The sequence below is a fragment of the Lycium barbarum genome, chromosome 1, assembly GCF_019175385.1.
Source record: "Lycium barbarum isolate Lr01 chromosome 1, ASM1917538v2, whole genome shotgun sequence".
NCBI lineage: Eukaryota > Viridiplantae > Streptophyta > Magnoliopsida > Solanales > Solanaceae > Lycium > Lycium barbarum.
Genome location: NC_083337.1, coordinates 43312990 through 43327133, shown reverse-complemented (window position 1 = coordinate 43327133; position 14144 = coordinate 43312990). Strand labels below are relative to the sequence as shown.

Below are 14144 nucleotides of genomic sequence, written 5' to 3'. Positions count from 1 at the left end.
GGGCAACAACACGTATATATATATATATATATATATATATTTATTTATTTATCAACAACAATTCCCATGTCCATATTCACAAGCTGACGAGGCTAACAAAATAATATACAAAATATGAGCCGACAAGGCTGCAAGACATGTAACCATACACTACTGTCTACAAGCCTCTAAGAAGAGTATGTAAAATCATATAGGCGGGACAGGACCCCGCCATGCCCATATGAATGTATGCAAAAGAATAATACCCAAAAGCTGCAGCTCCGAATCAAATGGAGCTCCTCTATGCAATCTCTGAACAAGTAATCTATAAGTCAAGTCTATCTCCCTATCCACCTGCGGGCATGACACAGCGTCTACAAACAAAAGGACGGCAGTACGAATAATGTACTGAGTATGTTAAGCATGATCAACATCATAATAGAAACGTAAAAAAGAACATAAGATAGCGAGGTCATGAGATAATGAAGCCATTTATACCTCTAGCGTTGTTCATCATATTTACTTATCCCCTTTCTATTGGGAACCTTCCATTTCATACATTTATAGTTGTAGTAGTATCATACCCGACCATAGAGGTTCGGTGTCTTACATACCCATCCATGATAAGGTTCGGTGTTATACGTACCTGGCCCCACCAAGGCTCAGTGTTAACCGTACCCAACTGCAGCGGTGTGCATGCGATAGATATCATAACCGGTCATGTAAGCTCGGTGCTCTTAGTAGTCATACTTTAATATATAAATATATATATACATAGAAGCACATACACGTTCTCTACATTATCATCGTCATCATCATTTTCATTATATCCTTCCTTAGAGAATCAACTATCATAGGATGGGACCAATAGTATCATGAGATTTATCGAGGATCATGAACCTTAGCGATTCTAGGAATGAAGTCATTTGGAAGATGCTATACAACTCGTATGAAGGTATTTAGCAATGGGACCATGCCTTAATGAAAGAAGGGTTAGCCTTACATACCTCGTTGTCTTCTTAACTACTTAACGTTCACGATCGAAGCTTGGAAAATCTACATTTAAAAGGATTCATACCTTGGTTAAGCCTTAAAGATGCTCTTAAATCCAAACTAGAACAATCCATGAGTTAATGAAAATTGGGCAGCATTTTCCCCATTTCATCGACTTCCACCATATTACAAAACAACTCCCAAACAACCGTAATAACATCTACAATATCATAATCACGTAGTCACATTCCAATAAGTCTTCCATATTCATTCTCACATTCAACTTAAACTAACAACTTCACACCAACCCTTTGCACATTTTTCATAGAACGCTTTCTTATCATCATTATTACCGTCTATAACAAGATTATATCCATATCATACTAAAAATCATAACTCAAGTTAGCTTACTAATCAAAAACATCATAAAAACTACATTTAGAACTCATCTTCTACTTTCTCCTTCTACCCAAGTTGTTCAACAACTAAACATTCTTCATAACATGTAATAAGCATGAAAACTAACATTTTATCTCATAAGAATGAGCTTTGGATGCAAGCTATCAACTTATATGAAAACCCTAGCTTCAATACCCAAAGAATTCTTGAAGACTACTAACCCTAGCAAGACTTCTAACACATGGATATCTTGATTCTTGCCTCTTGATCTTTAATCTCTCTTGGATTTTGGCTTGGATTAGTTTATGGAGTTGAAGAAAGGGTTTTTGGAGAGCTCTTGGATCTGATTTGGGAAAATATAATTTCCAAATGAAATGGAATGAAATATATAAAGCGTAACTTAAAATCCCGTCGGGCAATCATGCACCCACTTTGACAGGCCATCAAAATTCCTATGGGCTGTCAAAATCCTCCGTAGAACTGCCCAGTCAAATATTGCTCACTATGATTGTTTTACGCTGGGGAGGTGCAATTTGAATTTCTGCGGTCCGTCAAAATATTCTGCGGCTGTCAAACTGGTCTGTCAAAATTTTCTGCTCGGCCAGTCTGTCTTAAAACACCCATAACTTTTTGCTCCGATGTCACATTGCCGAACGGTTTGTTGCGTTGGAAACTAGACTCGATGAAATTTAATTTGGAAAAAATAAACACACCAAAACTCCTCATATCCTAGAAGGTAACTCCAGTTTCCGTGATTAGGACAACTAACACCTAACGAATCTCAACGGACGAAACTACGAGGTGTAATAGACACCTCCTGAGGTACGCAGTTTCTTGGGTCTAGTAGGGTATTATAGGAGATTTTTGGAAGGATTATCTTCACTTTCAGCACCATTAACAAAGTTGACTCAGAAAGAAGCTAAGTGTCAGTGGACGGACGCATGTGAGCGAAGCTTCGAGTAGTTGAAAGATACGTTGACTACGGCACCAGTGTTGACTCTGCCTGAGGGTCCAGATGGTTATGTTATATATTGTGATGCTTCAGGGGTTGGGATAGGTTGTGCGTTGATGCAACATGGCAAGGTTATAGCCCATGCTTCCAGGCAGTTGAGAAAACATGAAAAGAATTATCCTACCCACGATCTAGAGTTAGCAGCAGTGATTCATGCTTTGAAAATATGGAGACACTACTTATATGGCGTTCATGTTGATATCTATACTGATCATAAGAGCCTCCAGTACATTTTCAAACAGAAAGTGTTGAATTTACGACAAAGGCGGTGGTTAGAGTTATTAAAAGACTATGATGTGGATATCTTATATCATCCAGGAAAAAGCAAATGTTGTAGCGCATGCTTTGAGTCGTAAGTCAATGGGTGTTTATCATATTTGAGAGCAGAGCAGAAGGATATGCATCATGATATATATCAGTTAGCTAGCTTGGGAGTCCTGGTGATGGATTCAGGAGACTCAGGGCTGATGATTCGAGATGTTGCAGATTCTTCTATAGTCTCTGAAATAAAGAAGTGGCAGTATGAGGACCCTATTCTAGTCCACTATAGAGACAATGCTTCCCAGAAAGAGAAGACTCCATTCAAAGTCTTTGATAATGGAATCCTTAAATATCAAAGCTGGTTATGTGTACCAGATGTTATAGGATTACGATAGCAGGTCATGGGAAAAGCCTATTATGCTCGTTACTCAGTTCATCCAGGGTCAACAAAGATATATCATGACACTCGAGACTTATATTGGTGGGATGGGATGAAGAAGGATATAGCTGAGTTTGTTGCCCAGTGTCCGAATTGTCAGCAAGTTAAGATTGAGCATCTGAAGCCTGGTGGATTGTTGCAATCTATAGAGATTCCGATGTGGAAATGGGAAGTAATTAATATGGACTTTATTATAGGCTTGCCTCGTACTCAGCGTAAGTATAATTCTATATGGGTTATCATAGATAGACTTACGAAGTCGGCCCATTTTATGCTAGTCAGGACTACCTATTTAGCTGAGGACTATGCGAAGCTCTATCTTAGAGAGATTGTACGACTTCATGGTGTTCCTGCAGCTATCATTTTAGATAGAGGGGTACAGTTTGCAGCTAACTTCTAGAGATCCTTTCAGAATAGACTGGGGACTCAAGTGAGTCTTAGTACGACATTTCATCCGCAGACGGATGGACAAGCGGAGCGCACTATACAAACCCTTGAAGATATGTTGAGGGCATGTGTGATTGATTTCCAAGGTAGTTTGGATGATCATTTGCCACTTAATGAGTTCGCATACAATAACAACAATCATTCTATTATTTAGATGGCTCCCTATTATCACGACCCAAATTGACGGGCCACAACAAGTGCCCGACCATTGCTGATCAAGCACTCCTATGCCTGCATTTACCTCTCACTAACTATCCTGGGCCCATACACAATCTGTAACTGAGCTGGACTGTCTCCCGAACGATCAACATAAGAAACACCGTACCGGGAACTCACGGCCAATGTATACATATAAGTATAAACACTGAGAATAACAGCGTGAGCCGATTTGGCCGCCACACATATATACTGAACAATAAAATACACGCCAACGAGGCTGCATAATATCACAACTACATATCACTGTCTACAGACCTCTATGGAGTACAAACTGTAGGAATAACAGGACAAGGCCCTGCCGTACCCATACATGTACGTAACTGAATAGCATACCAAAAAGGGTATAGCTCCGGATCAATGGAGCGTACTGACTGCTGCTGAGGAGAGGTCCTACTGTGATGGATCGTCCGACTGGCTGCCTGATCCTGCGGGCATGAACGCAGCATCCACAAGAAGGGACGTCAGTACGAGTAATATACCGAGTATGTTAGGCATGAATAGTAACATAGTAAGGGATGTAAAGTATGAATAATAACAAAATGGAAATGTAGAGCATATCGTAAGATAAAAGAATAACTTGTACATATGAGTGCCTCTTAGGGAGGATGCCATGCAGGCTTAGCATTCTTTGAAAAACATTTCTTGTTCATATATACAGAAAAATATGCCGAGGCATCGGCTCTGATCCATTTAGCCACATGTGTCCTGCGTCCAGGCATCCCGCGTCCGGGATGATAAGTTACACCAACTGATCAGGTGGCAATGCGTCTATAGCGCCACTCCCTTTTTCCCCATATTCCCCATATACATATACATATATCATATAAGCAGCATGCAGGAGAGCCCAAGGAATGTTATGTCTCTATCGGAGTGACGTAAGGTCGGTAACCTTTGATTATATTATGGAATAATCATCGCTCTATCTCACCTTGAAGGAACAATTATTTTAAGGCGAGACTATCAATGAAGAATAATATCAAGAGAAAACATAGAATAAGGTCATAAATCTCATAAGGAGTCAATTCATATACTTTGAAGTTTTTAGAAAATAGAGTCATTATCAAGGAATAAAATTGAGGATCAAGAAATAGCTCAATATTCTCATATTCATATTGAATCCACAACTTGAGACTTTCAAACATGAAACCATTCTCATCATAATCATCATAGACATATTCTCATCTTTGACATCATCGTTGTCATTACAAAAACATGTCCGTCGTTGTAGTCATAAAAGCTTACAAAATCATAAACCTTTGTTTTGGAGAAAATACGGACATTTCGGAAAATATTTACGGGTTATCAGGAAGGGAATCGTGCCTTGGAATCATAGACTTTTAACTTTTGAAAACAAAGAAGTTATGGAAGCATTTATGAAATCGTAACATAGGAATCATGCCTTTGAAAGAAAGGGACGAGCCTTAACATACCTTTCTGTCGCCTTAGTCGTTCAACGTTTATCCTTCCAAGCTTGTAAATCTACATATAAAACATTCATACTTGTTACATCCGACATTTTTGTTTATTCGAAAAATTCAAGGTGGGTTGACTTGTGATGAATAAGGCCACAATTGGACCTTACTTTGTATGCATGTGTAGGTTATGAATTTAATGGTGTGGAATTACGAAAGGTGGCCAAGGGAATTTTGGAAATTTGCTCCATAAATTACCATCTTTAGACAACAATTTTGGGCTCAAAAATGATAGGAAAAAAATTAGGCCCAAATGGGATGGCCCAACCGGTCATACCATGATCCAAGCCCATGGATTAATTTTTCCATGTGGCATTATATATCCATCATTATCCTTAGAACTTTCAAGAAAAAAAAAAAATACAAAGCAAGAAAGAAGGAACAAAAGGAGAGGGTTTCGGGTGAGAGGAGAAAGAAAAGGAAAAGAAAGAAAAATTTTTGGAGCCAATTCTTGGGTTTAAAAAGTTCCTCTCTTGAGAGATTATTACTAAGCACAAGATTATCTACAAGTTGATGTAAAGATTTTGGCAAGAAAACAACTTCAACCCCAAGTGAAGAACTTGAAGAAAGGTAAGGATTCCATGCTTTTGTTGTGTTAAAAATGATATAGGTATGTTGTAGTATGTGTGAATGAAGGAAAAACATGGAAATTTTGTATGTTGAAAAAAAATATGGGTGGTGGCCGAATGCATATATATGTATTGCATGATTGTAATGGTTTGAATTCTTGTGTAAGTTAGTTGTAGTATGGTGGAAATTGTATTAGAAAGGAAAGTGGGATGAATTAGTGAGAGTTGGAAAATATAGTATGTTGGCCGTATGGTACTATGTGTAATATGGGATGTGAATTTGATTTTGGTTGTATGTTAATTGTGTTATGGCTTTGTGAAGTAGATTGAAGGATAATGGTTAAGCCAAAACGAAGAATTGTTTGTTAAGTCGTTGTCGGAAAGTATGTTGCGTTAGCCTAATGTCTTGAAATTGTGATTGACGATAACGAACTTGGAATATGAAAATGTGTTTATGAACTTGTATGTTGGAAGTTAGGAAAGATTGGGAAGGTAGTGATTTGATAGGAAGTTGAATGTTTGAGTAACTTATGAATGTTATGTGAATATGGTATGGATGCCTCCGATGTGTGTCGTAATGATTTTGATGGATAATGGATATGAAAATAATAAGTTTGGTTGGAAATGCAAGTTTAAAATGAAAAATAACTCGTTGTGTCGAAAGATGGCTAATAATGCCATAGTGTATGAATTAGTGTTTATTGATGTTTGTTGTTGTTTGGATGTTTTCTCTGGGCTGTTGTGTTGAGGAATTGAGCCGAGCTAAGTCTCGGGGATGTCGTATATACAGAGGAAATGCTGCCGAAATTTCGGTAGGCAATTATGTGTAAAGATAGAGTATTGAAAGAATGAAACTAACCCAATGGTAAACTTGACCATTTCCAGATTTTGGACGAAATTTGGATTGACGCCGAGCGAGCATAAGGCGCCATCGAGGTATGTGAAGCACTTCTATACGCTCCTAGGCATGTTCTGGATGTGGTAGGCTCGGCCGCGAGCCCTAGGTCCGACTCCGTTCCCCGGAATTCGAGACGGAAAACCGCTCCAATTCCTTCAATTCAATTGAAACTATTTTATTGCAAATTGCCCTTAAAGTGAGATTTTGTACAAAACTTCCCCAAACGGAGTCGGAACACTTCCGAATGAGTATGGGTGACCTCATAAGGTCAATCATCAGTAATTTACGTATGTAGCCTCGGGTTGGTCCGAGGTGGGCCCACAAGGCCCGATACTTCCGGTACGATTTTTAAAATACTTCTGTTTTGGTCCGATCTTCTCCAAAAACTTCTGAACTATTATTTTGTGAATATTATGGATATTTTTGTGTAATTTATACAATATTATTTCTGAACATCCGAGCATCCCATTCTGATAATCTGTCGTGCCTTCCTAATTAGGATATGAGCGCGTGCTATGCATACTATCTGGATATTCTGATTTTGGCTCGCCGTTTGGCACCCTTCCGATTGATCGAGTCTGTATGTTGAGTCTGTAGGTAGGTGGTTTCTCATTTATCGATTCGTGTCTGTCTCAATGCATTCTTTCACTGCGACCCGGGCCAGGTTCTGTTATCATGCATATTTTCTCTGCATTGTTCACCGCGTCCCTCGGCGTACGGGCCGGGATCTGTATGTCTGTATGATCTGTGTATGGGGATGGCGGCCAGGATGGCATATGATCCGATTTGATTCTGTCTGTCCACCGCGTCCCGTACTAAGAGGGCCGGGTTCTGTTACCGCGCCCCCAGACAGGGCCGGGATCTGTATGAATATATGCGTGTGCCATCTGTATTTATAAAGCACACGCCTTTGTATGATTTTGTATGACTCTGTGCTACTCTGCATGCATAATTCTGTCCGTCATGCTACTGTCTGTCTGTCCGTCTGTGTTACGACTAATTCTGCATGTCCGTATGGCTTCTGCTTCGGTATGTCCGTATGGATTCAGATTCTGCTCGTCGGTCTGTATTATGATTCCGTCTGTCTGTCCGAACTATAATTCTGTCCATTTGTGTGTAACACGATTCTGTATGTCCGTCTGGATCATAACTCTGTCCGTCAGTTTGACTTATGATTTTGCCCGTTATATTACTGTGACTCTAGTTCGGACTATGTTTATATCTGTTACGTTGCTGCTTTACATACTCGGTACATTTTCCGTACTGACCCCCGTTCTTCGGGGGCTGCGCTACATGCCCGCAGGTACAGACGCACCAGGTGAGACGCCGCCAGCGTAGGTTTCCGACTCTGCTATCTGAAGAGATCCTTTGACCCGGAGCATATCTTTGGTATATATTTTCTGTCGTCTGTGTATTCCGTATGTATGTATATTCCGGGTACGGCGGGGCCCTGTCCCGTCATATGATTCTGTATGTCTATAGAGGCCTGTAGATAGATGTGTGGGTTACGGGTTCCGTCTGTATGTTAGCCTTATCGGCTTATCTGTAAATGTCTGTGTGTTCAGGTATATGTATATATATGTATGTTACGCGCACGCCGTATTTGTATCGGCCTACTTCCGTACTTCTGTTTTAAAAAAAAAAAAATAAAAAAAATCTGTATGGTTCGAATTCGATCAGGTAGGTACGTATGGGTACCCAGTTAGGGTACTAGTCGCGGCCCACGGGGTTTGGGTCGTGACAATACTATTATTAGGCTCAATGTCATACGCTCATCTTAAGCCTTCAATTTAATTCTGTTTATAATTTGCTGAAATTCGGGCAGTACCTCCCCTATTTATATGCCTAGCCCGAAATCACAATCCAACAACTAACAACAACAACAAAAATACCAACATAAATAACATCATTTACAACACCAATATGTACCATAAAACATCCCACACGGTGTTTTCCAACTTCCATAACTAACCAACTTACTACACAATTATTTAACGACTTTATCTCCATAAATAAACCAAAATTAACATTAACAATAGGATATTCATACCTTATTCTTGTTAAAATAGAGATATCTTAAATATCTACCTTGAATCCACCGCAAAACCATACTAGAATCACATCCATGCGTTTATCCGAGCTTTGATTAATACTCCTCGCTTGAAAATTGCTCACTTTGTGATCCCCCCTCTTTCTCTCTTCAATTTTTTGGAAATTTCTGGGAAAATCTGGTGAAAAAAGGGGTTCTTAGCCTTTTTATAAGGGTCAAATTCTGGTCGGGGTCACTGTAGCAGTATGTAGCAAGTCGGTACTGTAGCAGTAATGTAGCACACGTTCTGCTCTGTCAGCTGAACTTGTAACGTCCATTATTCTCTACTCCGATGTCCTATCGACTAGAACTTTGTTGCGTTGGAAACTAGGCTCAACGAAATTCATTTTAGGCTTTTGTTTCACCTTAAAAAACTTCATATGCTCAGAGATATGCGTCCCCCAAGTTGGACCAAATTTTTCACACAAAACATTACGCATCCTTTCTCCGAAGTCGTACTACTTCATTTCTTCCACTCATTTCCTTATAAAACCTTCCGGTATATCTTATATACATCCTTCACTCATTACATATACTTAATAATGCATGATCCTTATATTCCAAAGTGGTTTTACTTAACCCTAACTCAACGTACTTATGTTTCAAATTTGATAAGTGCTTCTTCAAAGATACGGGGTGTAACACCTGTGAAACCTTATATGGGCGAAGATGTAGATCCCCCATAGGATGGTTTGATGTTAGGGAAAATCTACTCGTAGGCCCAGATTTAGTGCAGCAAGCAGTTGAAAAGGTAAAGGTGATCCAGGAAAGATTATTAGTGGCGCAGCGTAGCTAAAATTCCTATGCAAACAATCGGCAGCGTAAGTTAGAGTTTGAGGTAGGTGATTGAGTTTTCCTGAAAGTCTCACCTATGAAGGGAGTAATGAGATTTGTCAAGAAAGGTAAACTTAGTCCTCGATACATTGGGCCATACAAAATCATTCGTACAGTGGGTAAGGTAGCATATGAGTTAGAGCTACCTTCTGATCTGGAGTCAGTACATTCAGTATTCCATGTGTCTATGCTCTATAAGTGCATAGGAGATCTCTCGAGAGTCGTACCAGTAGACGATGTTTAGGTGACTGAGCAATTATCATATGAGGAGACCCTAGTGACTATATTAGATAGACAAGTTTGCCAATTGTGGACTAAGGATGTAGTTTCGGTTAAGGTGCTCTGGAGGAATAAGAATGTCGAGGAGATGACTTGGGAGCTGAGAATGATATAAGGTCCAGATACCTACACTTGTTTCCACTTCATGAGGAAGTCCAGACTTCAGGTATGTGATGTACATATAGTTATTCTATTTGGTCGTGTGAGGCCATAGTTATTACTGTTCATGTAGCCCTGTGAGGCTATGCGTTGTTGGGTTGTTTTATGACATGTTGGCATCGGTACAGTTATAGATAAGACTCAGCCGAAATTTTTATAAGACTCTATAGACTAGTTTAACATTCGAGGACAAATGTTCTTAAGGGGGGAAGGATGTTGCATCCCATACTTTTGTACGATGGATTTTTTATAAGTTAATCGACATAAGTTTAAGGACAAGATTATTTTTGAGGTTATAAAGAGTTATGCTATGTTACCAAGTGGTAAGTAAGTGTCGTGAATATTAGAAGTTAAGAAAATCAGAGAGTATAAGTTTTATCAATATTATACTCATACTTTCGGGCTATGGTTCGAATCGTTGGCACTGGAGAATTTTGGTCATACACAAGTATGCAAATAAAGAGATCGGAGTATAAAAGGATGAGGTCCTGTAATGATTTAAGACTTAAGATTAAGGCGACGATGATTGCAAATAATATTTTGTGTATGTATAAAGAGGCTATGGACTAGAGTTCTACCACATGATTATGATAATGAGTATATGAAGTGTGTTAAAAGTGGTCCATGTTTAAGTGAATCATGATCAAGAAATTAATTATTTGAGTAATTGATTAATTAAGAATGTTAGTGGGAAACATGTCAGTAATTAAGAGTGTTAGTGGAAGACAAGTAGTTAGTTGTTAATATCATGGAAGAAAAGTGTGGTTCAATGGAATAAGAGTCAAATGTGACTAATGCTTATGTAGATATTAATGATCAACTTGGGGATAAGAATAATACATATATTTGCGGGCCCACACAACCCTTTAGCAAGGGAATATGTAAATATATATATATATATATATATATATATATATATATATATATATATATATATATATATATATATATATATATATATATATATATATATATAGGCAGATCTCCCATCAATTGATAGAAAAATTCCTTAAAAACATATCTACAGCCCTAACGTGAGATTATAAGTATACATAGCAACCTTTTATTTGGAGATTCCAAATAGAAACGGAAACAACATCCATGGGATTAGTAGCTATGGGAGTTTATTTATGGAAATCAAGGTATAGATTTTGTCAAGAACAATATTATTGCTCACTACTGCAATCTCATTATTTCTATTTATCTCACATTGTTAAATCCATACTATCTTCGAAATAAAGTAAGGTGGAAGGAGTAGTTCTTGGCATATAAGGTAAGAATCCTCCTCTCCTAGATATATTTAAATTCATCCAGGACATAGGGAAAATTATGGGATGTGTACTACCAGATTAATGGCGGGAAATCGTATAAGTTGTTGTTGTTGTTTATTATCGTGTGAACTAATTTGGAGTGTATTCTTGTGTTGTTGTGGATGGAATTTTTGGAATATAGCTTCTGAATATTGTTGTTGTTGTTGTTGTTATTAATGATGTTGTGTATATTGTGGACAGTTTTGGAGTTGGATTGGAGTAAGAATTATAGGGGAAATGCTGCCCGAATTTCGTTAAGTTTCATTCGTACCTGGATTGGATAGTAAGTGATGTAAATGATCTAATTGTGGGATATGTTATCTTAATTGAAGACTTATGAGCTCGAGAAGTAGACGTTGGACGTTTAGGAAGACTTCCAGGTATGTTAAGGCTATTCCCTTTTCTTCTTTTGGCATGATTCTTTACGATACGAACGAATGACAAACATATAAACCCCAAAAGTGACTCTCACTCTTAGACACATTAGGGGAATTATGACTTGACCCCAAATGCTACCTTGTTATATATCGTTCATGTCTATGATTCCGACAACTTTACTTATTGAACATTACTACTTCATAATGACACTTGAAACCTTTATGTCCTTACATCTCATCAAAAGGTTCCATAATGATTCTACGATTCTCGTATGTATTCATATATATATATATATATATATATATTCATTATGTTACTGATACCGAGCCGCGCTATAGTCAGTCGGGTACGACACGTAGATGTGCAACCACCGATCAGTTAGCTATTCACACCGAGTCCTGATACAGGCTGGGTACGTTATATAAATATGATGGCGATAAAGGTCTGTGGGTACTTATGCATTGATAAGTGGTTTTATATGAAAGCATGCATGATTCTTGCCTTCGAGGCTATTTAGAGTACAGGTTGAGTTTCTTGTTTCAGCTTACCTCCTTATGACTTATTTATTGTTGTTCATGCCCTGCATACCAATATATTATCCGTACTGACTCCCCTATTTACCTTGGGGACTGTGTTTCATGCCCGCAGGTATGGGTAGACTGGCTGGTGACCTTTCATCTTAGGATCTCTTGTTCAGCCTGAGTTAGAGTGCTCCATTGTTCTGGAGCTATCGAGTTCATCTTGGTACTTGATCTTTTGGATATTGATTTGCGTATTCAGGGGTACAGTGGGGCCCTGTCTCGTCTTATGATACAGTTATAATCTTTAGAGGTCTGTAGATATTCGTGGGTCTTATATATGTTAGCTAATTGAGTCAACATGGTTTTTGATATACTTTGTATATATTTGGCAGCCTCGTCGGCTTGCTTACTTATTCTGAACAGTATGTGACTATGACTCTTTTGAATATACTTATTTTCGATATAAAGATTTTTATGAGACGACAGCATGTTTTACAGATATTCTTATCACGAGTCCATTTTGAGTCTAGTTATGTCAAGCATGTTAGTAAGTTGGTGTTTAGCAGGTACAACTTGGGCTCTAGTTATGGTCTATCAGTTTGGGTCGTGACACTCGCAAGGGCTACCAAGAGAGAATTCAGAACATTGAGCCTGTTGCAGCCGTTTCCGAGGTTGTACCAGTCATTTCCCAACAACACGCTGATGCCGAATGGAGGAGAAGTTGGCGGGGTCTCGAGTTGCTATTCCAAGAAGAGGGTTGCTACGTGAGCACCGAGAAGATCCAGGAAGTGCCCACCTTATGCAGCCTGAAACCAGTAGAGCGTGTGAACAATTGAACATCTACTTCCCTCTTGTCTCCTCGGTAGATAGATAGATTTTCCTTGAAAAAAGAATCTTTTGCTAAAAGTGTCAGCGTCGGCTAAGACTCGAGCGACTGGCTTTTCTAAAACTACCTCGTGATGTTTAAAAATGGAAATGGTTTGAGTTCTGAGCCAGGACCACAGTTTGTAATTCATTTGCTTTTAAATTAATAAAAATCCTCGATCTGCGCAAAACTGCTATTCTTATTGAATAATAAAACAAAATATTTCCTACTAGTCACGTAATAACGACGAATAAGCCTAATTTTACTTTGCCTCGCCTTTTCAGTAGTAATCATAATAAAACAACTAAAAATGTCACGACGTGTCGCTAAACAAATGTGGAAATTAGGAAACAGGAGTACGACGAAGCGACGATGATGCCAGAAGGGTTGTAGAGGAATTGGAAGAATTAGAAGAGAAAAAAAAGACAAATATGGACTAAACCAAGGCGATCAACCTCGACAAGGAAGAGGATGTCAAAGAAACACGGATCAGTGCTCACTTGGGAGCCCCACAAAGGGAAGAGCTCATAGCTCTATTGAAGGAAAATGTGGATGTCTTCGCCTGGTCGTGCGCAGATATGCTAGGGTTGAGCATTGAAATAGTGGCCCGCGTATTGCCCATCAAGGAGGGCTTTGTCCTGATCAAACAAAAGACGCCAACATTCAAGCCAGACATGAGTATCAGGATAAATGATGAAGTAGAGAAGCAGATCCAGTCTGGAATAGTGGAAGTAACATCCTACCCCACTTGGGTAGCCAACATAGTACCAGTACCCAAGAAGGACGGCAAGATCCGAATCTGTATGGACTATCGAGATCTCAACTGGGCCAATCCAAAGGATAACTTCCCTCTCCTAAGCATCCACATCCTAATAGATAACTGTGCCAAGTACGAGCTGCAGTCATTTGTGGATTGTTTCGCCGGGTACCCCCAAATACTCATGAGCGAAGAAGACGCTGAGAAGACAACCTTTATCACCCCTTGGGGAGTCTACCACTATAGGGTAGTGCTGTTCGGCCT

General features: G+C 39.0%; 1 long non-coding RNA gene across 2 annotated transcripts in view; it reads left to right on the top strand.

Moving 5' to 3' along the window:
• Positions 1-12673, top strand: part of LOC132636344 (uncharacterized) — a 32177-nt gene extending 19504 nt beyond the window's left edge. The window contains exons 4-5 of one of the 2 annotated variants that reach the window (XR_009581214.1): positions 11692-11739; positions 12386-12673. This is a non-coding gene — a long non-coding RNA (uncharacterized LOC132636344). Of the gene's footprint in view, positions 1-7991; positions 8291-11691; positions 11740-12385 lie in introns of those variants that run through there. The other variant, XR_009581218.1, reaches the window with a different exon arrangement.
• The last annotated feature ends 1471 nt before the right edge of the window (positions 12674-14144 follow it).